Source organism: Lathyrus oleraceus, chromosome 2 (genome assembly GCF_024323335.1).
Source record: "Lathyrus oleraceus cultivar Zhongwan6 chromosome 2, CAAS_Psat_ZW6_1.0, whole genome shotgun sequence".
NCBI lineage: Eukaryota > Viridiplantae > Streptophyta > Magnoliopsida > Fabales > Fabaceae > Lathyrus > Lathyrus oleraceus.
In genome coordinates this window covers 45,987,072-45,996,709 of record NC_066580.1, presented here as the reverse complement: position 1 = coordinate 45,996,709, position 9,638 = coordinate 45,987,072, and the positions used below count along the sequence as shown (strand labels likewise).

At 31.4% G+C, this 9,638-nt stretch overlaps 1 pseudogene; it reads right to left on the bottom strand.

Moving 5' to 3' along the window:
- Nucleotides 1-1,117: 1,117 nt before the first annotated feature.
- Nucleotides 1,118-5,105, bottom strand: LOC127118011 (uncharacterized; annotated as a pseudogene).
- Between the last annotated feature and the right edge of the window lie 4,533 nt (nucleotides 5,106-9,638).

Sequence of the window (9,638 nt, the reverse complement as noted above, 5' to 3'; positions counted from 1 at the left end):
TATGTGTATAATTACCCCTTTGCCCTTATGTCTATATTGAACACAAGGTATAGACCGTGTCACCCTTGTCCAGTTCAATATTGGGCCCATAGACATTTATCCTGTTACGCAAGATTGGAAAATTCCATCTAGGACACTCATGTCCCTCAGCATGCTTCGTGGAGTACCCATCAACTGTCTTTATGGTTATCCAGTTACGGACAATGTTGGATCAGCAATAAAGCACTCGACTCTACATCTAGGATCCATAGTGGTTTCAGGTCGAATAGTGGTATACACTATTATCACCATGAGAATAACTTATGACACTTTGCATAACTTTCTATATAGTATTCTCATAGCGGGTCAATCCGGTATAAATATTACTCCTAATATTCATACCTATGTTTAAGACTTGATAACTCCTTATCCATGATCCATGAGATGTGATCATCAGTCTACAAACATAATAGTCTTAATGCTTTAATGTTATCCCACTTCACATTAAAGCTCGACTACGAATACTTTAAGAATAGTGTCCTTATGTTTAATGTGTTCTCATGATTAAGTCACACTTAATACATTAAACGGACTATCTATTCTAGAGACTTTATTAATCAACCATAATAAAGAAAATGCTTTTTATTATTAATAAATAATTCGATACAAGTACCAAAAGTATTGGCCTCTAGGGCTTACACCAACAGTTTTACTCATGATATAAAATTGATGACTCTTTAATCTTAATGTATGTTTTAACTTTGTTACCTAAAACTTGATTTTATGATTTGACATGACATCAAAAGGTGTTTGTCATTACTAGATCCTAGATGATAATCTATTGGATGGTAATGCCTAGACATATGGTTAAGCTCAATATCTGCATGTATGGTAATAAAATTGGTGTGGAGACTTGCTATTCTTTAATTGTTGGAATTTAATACTGTGTTGGTTGATAGACTAATATATGAGCTATTGTGTAATCTCATGGCATGGAGACCTAAAGGAGATACTAATGATAGCAATAGGTGCAAATATTATCCCGATTAACATTCCTTGGCATTTATTTGTACACACGAGTAAAACATGCATATTAATTAGAATATAGGAACATAAATAAATATCAATCAAACACGCCAAAACAGAGACAATGCACATTAATCCTAAGGTTTTAGACCTTTATCCATTTTACATTCACTTCGTGATGCTAAATAAAGGAAAGGGTATTTAGAAATATATCTCAGTGGCTTTATAGTTGACGATGATGGAAGGAAAAGGAGTATGTATAGAAAAATCCCAATGATAATAAATATCACACTCATTACCAAAAACACGTTGGCTAACCAATAAAGTTCACTAATGACAGTGTAGAGACCAGTCATGAAAGCCAAAGATAATGAAATGAGAGCGACTCCAAGAAGTGGCATCACATTTTTGAGAGTGAGACTCACCAATTCAGTTACTCCTAGTGATGCCCAAAAGAGTATGATTGTAGCACTAATGGAACTGAAAAATGATATTGTGATGAAGATAATGAAAAATTGAAACATTGCATGATTTAAGTTATTTGCTTTCCCATCAGCTTCACCCGGAACAGCAAAACATCCCGCTACGGATGCTGTTACTATAAGGGTTGATACAATTGTGAGGTTTTCCAATCTGTCCTTATATCTTTCTGAAACATTTTCTTCTTTTTTACTTTGTTTATCACATTGTTGATATTCTTCAACATAACTTAAGTTTTTTTCTCTAACTTGTTCTGTTTTTTGTGAATTTGAATCACTTTGTTTCGATTCAGTATGGAGTCTTAATTTCTTTGGACTTTCCTTTGCACCAGCTGATTTCAATGCAATCCATGTAAGATGCTGTAAATATTGCAAACATTGTTAAAACAGCTAAATCAGTCCTTAAGAATTGCTAAGTTACAATTAAATCATTGAAAGATGATAGAACTACTTGCCTGTCTCAAAGATGATTTTTCAACCTCGTAAAGTGCATTAACAATGTCAAGAGTTGTTTCATTGTTTTTGTTAACCAAATCAAGATTCACTCTTTTGTTTTTATCATTAACTAAGTAGTACACAGTACTAGGATGACATGATCTTGCAGCCAAATGCAAAGGAGTTTCTCCTTTATTATCCTTTTGATTTATCAGTTTATGATGTTCAGGAATTTCACTTTGTAATATGTAGCATATCACCTCGTGTTTTCCATGCTTTGCTGCAATGTGAAGAATATTACGCTCATAACTACTGTCAAGCATCTCTGTTGGATCTGGATAATATTGTAACAAATTCTTCACTACTTCCACATGTCCTCCATAGGATGCTAGATGGATCGGGAAATAACCATACTTGTCCCTTTGAATGGTGCAACAGTTACATAATCCAAGTAATAAATCAACACATTCAAGGGAACCTATGAATGCAGCATAATGAAGAGGAAGCCTTTGATGTTTGTCCATTGAATGGATCCAAGTTGGCTTGTGTTTTAGTATGATCCTCAACATTTCTGATACAAAAACATAAATGTTATAGTCAATAATCTCTAATAGGAGTCTCGATGTCAGTTAGGTGATGCTAATTAGATTTTTGTCATAAGTTGTAATACGTACCTGGATTATGCATACTGATTGCCGCTACTAAGGGTGATAATCCTTTTATCAAATGATCATCCTTGCAACACTTGTCCAATATTAGCTTGACAGCATCCTTGTTTCCATTTTCAACTGCAAGGTAAAGTGCTGTTTTGTTTGCATGATTAACAATATTTATTGCATAATCGTAATAATATTTCCTCCAAATCAAATCCTCACAAATTTTGAAAATCATATCACTGCTCTTTTCACATAACATTGCTTCGTGAAACACACTGTTACCATGCTTATTCTGCCTTTTCAAGAATACGAATAGGTCACCCATGCTTTCCTTTTCATATTTGTTAACCAAGTATTTTTCATAAAATTGCATTATGTAATTACTATAACTTTTTAATAACTTTTCAAGCGTTGAAAAGTTTCCAGCTCTTGCAGCAACATGTAAGGCAGTATCTTTGTTTTTGTTACCTTTTAGCAAACGGTCGAGGTCATCTTCAATTAAACGAGTAACAGTTTCATCATCACCATTCCAAGCTGCAATATGTAGCTCACTGTTCTCCATAGGAGTCTCCATGTCAATTTCATCATCACATGTTTCCATGGACTCAATTTCCGAGGGCTCAATTTCAAGTTCAGGGTCCTTCCCTCTTGCATTCAATTCCTTTAATCGGGCTTCATCTTGATTTGGATTAACGAGAGCCATAAAATAAGATATATGTTCAATTTCAAGTTCCATTTCTTTAATGATCTTCAGTAATACGGCTTCATCTTCATATGGATTATTAACCAAAAAGCTTAGAAGTAGCCCATGGTTAAGCTCCATATTGAAATCTCAACCGGTTGAGGAGATGATTGTGTCTTGAATATTTGCAAGACAAAATTTGAAATATTAATGAATATTTTGATATAAGTTCAACTTTATGTATTGGATGATTAGAACAATATACTGTAAAAAAATTAGTATTGATCTAATATATATGACAAAATGTTAAAATGCAGAAAATGTAGAATGATGTGTAAAAGAATAAGTATTGATCAAATATACACATATAACCAAATATTAAATTGCAGAAAATGTATTTATGATGAATTGAAATTTAATGACAAACGAAAATAATGTCTAAATTGCTTCAAGCTCGAACGCTATTGGTTGCTAGTAATAACTCTGTAATATATATATATATATATATATATATATATATATATATATATATATATATATATATATATATATATTTAATTGATATACACTGATAATGTAAAGGAATTTTACACCACCAGTGAATTATAACCATAGGATATTGGGACAAGTTTGATTTTTATTTTTAAAATCTATAAAATAATTCAAACGGGTGATGGTGGTGAATCGATAGTATAAAATCTTTTATATTGACAGTGCATATTAATCTCTCTCTCTCTCTCTCTCTCTCTCTCTCTCTCTCTCTCTCTCTCTCTCTTCTCTCTCTCTACTCCTCTCTCTCTCTCTCTCTCTCTCTCTCTCTCTCTCTCTCTCTCTCTCTCTCTCTCTCTCTCTCTCTCTCTCTCTCTCTCCTCTCTCTCTCTCTCTCTCTATCTCTCTCTCTCCTCTCTCTCTCTCTCTCTCTCTCTCTCTCTCTCTCTCTCTCTCTCTCTCTCTCTCTCTCTCTCTCTCTCTCTCTCTCTCTCTCTCTCTCTCTCTCTCTCTCTCTCTCTCTCTCTTCTCTCTCTCTCTCTCTCCTCTCTCTCTCTCTCTCTCTCTCTCTCTCCTCTCTCTCTCTCTCCTCTCTCTCTCTCTCTCTCTCTCTCTCTCTTCTCTCTCTCTCTCTCTCTCTCTCTCTCTCTCTCTCTCTCTCTCTCTCTCTCTCTCTCTCTCTCTCTGTAAGTGACTCTTCAAAGTTTTGAACTGTGATTCTTACAAAAATATGTGTTATGTTATTTTTAATTATAGTTTTTGTTTTATTAATTAATTGTTATAATATATAGAATATTTAATTTTATTAATCTTATAAATAAACTTTACAAAGACGAAATCACATGAACAAGAACCATAAACTAAATAAGATATATGTATACGTATAAAAATTAAAATCAAATAATAGGGAATTTACATGAAATAATTATATATTTAAAACAAAGATAAAACTTAATAGTGTTGTGAGAGGTTATCTAAGATTCGTTACACAATCTGAATTCTAATAATATGCAATGATAGAAATAAAATAAGCAAAGGAAATGTAAAACAAAATGTAAAAGAATAAATATTGATCTAATATATTGAGAGAAAATAGAAGATGTATGAAAAATATAAAATAATTTTATATTGATATACTATAAGTGAAGCGTATTCCTCTAAATCTGTAGGACATTTTAAAATTAATTATTGCATGACATTATAAAATATTTACACCTTAACTATAAACTTTTATATATGGTGAAAATGTAGAGTGATGATAAATTATTAATGACAAACCAAAATATTGTCTCTCTGAACTGCTTCAAGCTCGATCACCCAGCAAATTAATCAGCTTTCCACTTGCGTATTGGTCGCTACTCATGACTCTGAAAAATATAAATATCTATATATAGTTTTGTAATTGATTCTTTAATGTTCTATACTTGTGTATTGCCACTTATTTACTCTCTTTTGTTCTAGTTAAGCTTTTCCTCTGCAATTAAAGAACAATTCTTATCTCTTTTCACAATAAAAGATATATATCCTCCCTTCCTTTATCAGGAAGATTAAACAATATTTCCAAAAGATTCAGATCCCATAGTTTTCCTTTCATCCGGTAGACTTAATGCAATTATTATTATTTATTATTATTATTATTATATATTCAAACATAACCCCTTGTCATTTCGGTGACAATTTAACTATTTTTGTGTCACATCACTCATGGTGTGACATGATATCAAAAGATACTTGTGATGATAACATTCAAGATAATCATCTATTTCATGTTAAAGGGTAGACATAAGATTAGGTTTAATATCCGTCCATAATGTAGTAGGACTAACATGTAGTCTAATTGCTTTATAACTTTTGGAATTTAATGATTTGCGTTGGTTAATAGATCGGTATATTGACTATTTGATATTGCATTAATCTCAGAGCATGGAGACCGAATGAAGGTACGAATTATACGAACATGTTGTAATATTATTATTTTAGTAGTGGAGCATATTACTGATCTATGGATATGCATAATAAATACGAAATGACAAAATCTACCCATACCTAGTTTTCTCACTATTAACACATAAATCTCCATTTTAATCTCTTTCATTTATTCTCACGCATCACAATAAATATAAAATCCCTTATTTCAAACCACAAATCTATTTGGATACGATAATTATAAAACTTATTTTTGTTGCTTAGCAAATAAAATGGTGATTGTTGGGGTCTTGTAGTAGTTTTAAAGACATCAGAGAGTTTTTATTATTCTTAGTATTGTTCATATATGTGTATATCTATTAACACTTGTATATTTTGTCTAAAATCACTAACTAATTAACATCTAGAGTTAGCTCTATTGTTACTAGTTTATGCGATGTAAGGTTCATGCAGAAAAGTTTATTTGATCCTGAATTCAAACAAACCACACACATAAACGTTAGTAAAAATAGAAAAAATAAACAATGAACTGAAATGATAGATCTAGAAGAATCTTTTGTCTCTAAACAAGGAACATTGGAAAAATATTATAATAACAATAACAATGGAAACAAAAATGTTGGACCGTCGTGTAAACATAGTCCACGACGTATAGCTCACATAACTTGAACGCAAATGAATGTTCGACAAATTATTATGAAAATAGCAATATTATAAATTATGTTTGAAACCCTTTTTACATGTTTAGATCGTGAAGACACATATACACACGTCCCAATATTATGTGAATTTACTAGTATGCCATGAACTCTAGAAAATGAGAAAGAAGTGGTATTCCTATAATTGTTTCTATAGTATCTTATTGGAAAAGTCAAGGAATGGTATCTAGACAAACCTACATTGATGGTGACAAATTGAAATTTGTTAGAGGAAAAATTCTTAAACAAGTTCTTTCCTTACAACAAATTTAAGAAAGCTAAGACAAAACTTGATGTGTTTTTTATTATGGCATAGCAGACACTCTTTGTGAAGCATGGTCACATTACAAGTCAATGTTGAGACGATTTTCAAACCAGGATTTTCATAAATTAAAAAAAAATACATTTTTTTAAAAAAGACTTCAACAATAACCAAATTTTTCGACTAGATGCTACTGTCGGGAGTTTTCTTATGTCCAAAAGAACGGAAGATCCAACAACGATCCTTGAGAAAATTGAGCTCAATGATCATCAAGGATAACACAATAAAAACCCTTCTAAAAAAATTGTATCATAGAGCTTAACACCAATGATGCCATTATTTCTCATAACAAGTGGTTAGTTCAGATGGTAAATGAAAAGACCAAACAATTGTCAAAGATGCCCTAATAACTAGATGAATTGGATGAAGTGCCTCAACAAAGGCATACACTTATGAGTGATGTTAGACAAATTCTTTGGGTCGTTTCTCTGTATAAACTTATACCTAAACATCTAGTGTCCTTGCGATACTAGTGAATGGAAATCCAACAAAAGATATCAGTATTCAAAAAGGGCTGAAGCAAGATGAACCCTTAACCCTGTTCTTTTTTTATTGTTGGATGAAGGCATGGGTGAGTTATTAAGGAGAGCAATGGAGCTCACACTAATAATAATAAAGAATTGTTACCTTAGTTGAAAATAGGCATTTATCTCGATTTGACATACTACATAGTGAATGGTGTTTTGGAAATTCAGTTATCTTTTTCCTCAAGCCTCTAAACGAGGTGAAAACAGGAAACCCCACTATTTTTACCTTGATTGTATTAATTCTCTAGGTTAAATATTCCATTTTTCCTCTTGGCTGGTAATAATACCCGATGTGATAGGTGTTAACGTAAGACTTTTTACCTTGATTTAGTGTTCCATCCAAGGGAAAATCCTTTGTTTATTAAAATATAAAATTTCTTGATTTTACATGATTTTTGTTAACCTGTATTTTTGTTTCAACCTATAAAGCATCAAATTTGTTGACAAATTTTAAATCTCCATCATCTTCATCGATAATAAAAAAACAACAACAAAAACACAAAATCAATAGAATCATTAAACATTAAATCTCAACAACAACAACATTAATAGAAACAACAAAAACAACAATAAAACAATTACAATTGTTAAACATTAAGGGCTCGTTTGAATGAGTTTTAGATTTTAGTTTTTAAAAACTATTTTGGAAATTAAGTTTTTAAAAAAAGTTTTGAGGAAAAAAATGTTTGGTAATCTAATTTTCAAAAATTGTTTTAAAGTTGAACATGGTTACAAATTTGCCATTGATGAATATAATACCATTTTTTCTTGTTTTGTCCTCTTCCTAATTTCCAAAACTAAAAACCAAAAAATCAAAACCTCTAAAACCTATTTTAGATTTTTAGTTTTAAAAACTCACAAATAGAAAATAGTTTTGAGAAATAGTTTTATAAAAGTAGACTACCAAACAAATTTTATAATTTTTTATTTTTAAAAACTAAAAAATAGTTTTTCAAAACCATATCAAACAGGCCCTAAATCTCCAACATAACAACAACAATAATAAAAACAAATAAATAAATAAATAAAATCAATAGAATCGTTAAACATTAAATCTTAACAACAATAATAACAATAACATTAAACATTTTACTTAACACAACAACAATTAACATTGCTAAGTTACATCCATGACTTTCTAACTAACATTAAACATTTTCAACAAGAAATTACAAGACTATATTACATTAAGGAATCAACCTTAAAATATTTTTCAGCTCTTATAATCAATCCCATATAACTACTTCATTATTATTGATTTCATTATGTTAAGTTTGCATTTAAGCACTTTGCATCCTAGACGGATCGTTGTGCATTCGTAATCTGGTTGGCTGGTCGGGATTTCATGTAGATCTATGATGTTTCACGTGGATGGATGAGTTGAACATGTCTTGATCGCTTTTAATTTATAAATGGACGACTGAGATTTGTTAATTAAATTCGGGGTTAACACTACTACAAAATAGAGCTTTCGTAACACCCATTTTACAATGGTTTTCCTATTAACCATGGTAATAATTTTTTTGGTGCTTTTTTTTTGTATTTAACAAAAGACATTTCACAACGATCATAGGTACCAACTGTGGTGAAAAGTGGCGTCTAGTCTTGGGTTCGAATCCTAGCACCTACTGTAAGACCCCAATTTTGACCATAAGACCCCTCATGTTATCTCATCATATGCATTAGCATTGGGATCACACCTTGGCATTCTCCTTACCCCTCATTCATTGAGTTTGCATTGGGAGAAATCACCAAGCACATTTGATTGTATCATACTTCATTTTTCTTTGATTACTAACCAAAATACCAAAAATATGTCATTGTAAAGTTTAACTCTTTTGTAGGTAGTGTGTGTGCTCACCTATGCTCCATCAAGCTTATATCTAGGATTTAAGACCCTCATTGCAAGGAGCTTAATCAAGAACTGGTCTACATTGGATCTAAGTATCACATATGGATCATCATGATCTACACATGTTATTTTGATCAATAAATCATCAAGAGTTTGGAGTTGGTTTGCCTTGGAAACCCTAATTCATTTGGGTATCTTATGTGACTTCTTCAACAAGTTTCCTCAACAATTGATCAAATATTTCAAGGGATACTTCACATTTCATCATCATATGCATATATGATCCTTCATGAGTCCAAAAAGTCAAGAGAATGTCAAGCTAGGAAGTTGGTTCATGGTGGTTGCCCAGAGGAAGTCAACTGGTCAAAATTTTTACTTTTATACTAAAATGTAATGTGATTTTTTCAGGCAAAAGATTGAAACTAATTTTTGGGTAGTGGGGGAGTGGAAATGCAAAAAATTGCATTGAAGGAAGCCATAGTCGTACGTCAGAGAAAAATAGTAAATTTGCAAAAAAATAATTCAAAATAGTGGGAAAAGTACAACTCATATGAGACAGAAATTAGA